Source organism: Colobus angolensis, unplaced genomic scaffold (assembly GCF_000951035.1).
Source record: "Colobus angolensis palliatus isolate OR3802 unplaced genomic scaffold, Cang.pa_1.0 Scaffold112, whole genome shotgun sequence".
Classification (NCBI taxonomy): domain Eukaryota; kingdom Metazoa; phylum Chordata; class Mammalia; order Primates; family Cercopithecidae; genus Colobus; species Colobus angolensis.
In genome coordinates this window covers 3,659,199-3,661,102 of record NW_012112253.1, presented here as the reverse complement: position 1 = coordinate 3,661,102, position 1,904 = coordinate 3,659,199, and positions in this window count along the sequence as shown.

Here is a 1,904-nt window from a genome sequence, read left to right as displayed (position 1 = left end):
TGACCTCTCTCCTCTGAACTACCCTGGAAAATGCCCTTGGAATTTTATTAGCTCCTGTTCCACTTATCCACTTATTTTTAGTCATACATTTAAGAGTTCTTTGAAAATGGGAGTTTTTAAGGAGAAAGATGACGATTTTCTCTTTTGTTATTTCCCTGGTGCAGACAGAGTTGGTGCTCAGCAAAATGTATGAGTGAATGAATAAATGAAAAGTGGGGTCCTCTCAGAGGTGAGCAAATGCTTTATTTTAACTGTGTTCAAGTGTCAGGTGTCCCAGAAAAAAGCACAGACCCTGAGGCTGTCCGTGTGCTGTAATTCTTGGAGATCTAGGAACATGTAAGCAGGTAAAGCTGGAAAAGAGTATCAGTCAAGAAGCTCATGGAATCCAGCCTTTCCCAAATGTGTTGGCCCTGGCTCCAGGGCAAGTGGGCTATGCAGAGCAGGCACCATGGTAGCACCACTGTGGATGCTCACTGCAGGGTCCTCGCTGCAGGGCCACGTGTTTCTCTTAGATAAGGCTGACAGGAGGGGCTGTGCCTGGCCTCAGCCTCATTCTTCTCTCCACCCACCATCTTCTCTCTCACTTCCTCCTTCCCCTCTGCAAGGCAGCACGTACCACAGGCATGTTCCCAAATCTAGATCTGCCTCACCATATGTGAACAGTGTGTCCCATGCACCAAATGCTAGTGTCCTTAGCTATGAAGCTCTACCTCTCACCCCGTTCATCCTCCTGTTACCCTACATGGCCCCAACACCCCTCCCTGACATGGACTCAATGTCTCTTGGCTCCCACAGGGATACCCCTACCCCATGCTTCCAACACATCACTGCATCTGCCCCTAAGGCACCCTCCTACAGCCCATCCCAATGCACACATTGAGGTGGAACTCCAGTAAGATTCTTCCCTGAAGGTGCCGTGAATCAACATCGAGCCAGTTAAGCCAATTACACCAATCCCCACGTGTAAAAAGGTTCGTGGATCTGTGTCTGAGTTTCTTGGCAACTCAGGTCTTAACCAACAATGAACTTCCTTACCCAAGTGCTTGGGGATCCCTGTTTCTTACTGGATTTGACAGGGAGACCAATAGCTATTTTTAAGTACTAGAAAAGATCAACTAGAAGAGTAATACACAGAAGATGAAAATGAAGAAAACAGTGTCCAAACAGACTCCCCTCCCAGTGGGCTCTATCTCCAGTTCCTGGGGCTCTTTAAAATGTGCCATGAAATAAACAGAGCTAGGTGCCTTCAGGCATCTCTGAGGTCACTCAGATTTGTTCAGTCTGTGAGGGTCCATATGGGGAAGTGGCTGACAGTGGGAGGCAGCCACGCAGGGGCTACAGGGAGCCTTGCTGCAGCAACAGTATCTCAGGGCAGTCTTTGACCTTCAAGAGATGTTCTCTTACTTCTGAACTGGAACTTTGCCCTTCTCTTTAGCCTCCAGCTCTGATGGAAACAGGTCATCCTGTTGGCAGGGACCTCCCCACACCTGGCCTTCTCCTCTCCCTGGTCTGAGTTCAAGCTCTCACCAGCTCCCTTACAGCTAGATCAGGGGACCATCCAGGACTCTGCACCTCATGACAACCCCAAAGGCCAGGGTTCCCTTTGAAAAATGCCTGAGGCTGCACGGCAGTATTTGGGCCCAATTCACTTACCGGCACAAGCATCATGCCTTTAAAACACTTAGTGCAAGTTTTCTAACTTTCTTAGAAAGTTGGAAATCGTAGAGTAGAATGAATCCTAACGGATGGAGGCTGCATCACTGTGGAAAGTGAGATAACTTCAGTGGACGGTGATGTGACATCAAATTAAGTCAACTTCATTTTAAATTTAAAAGAAATTAAATTACATAGGGAGAACATTTTCAGTCCTGCTTATTAGGACAAGAAGAAAGTTCCAGTTTGCT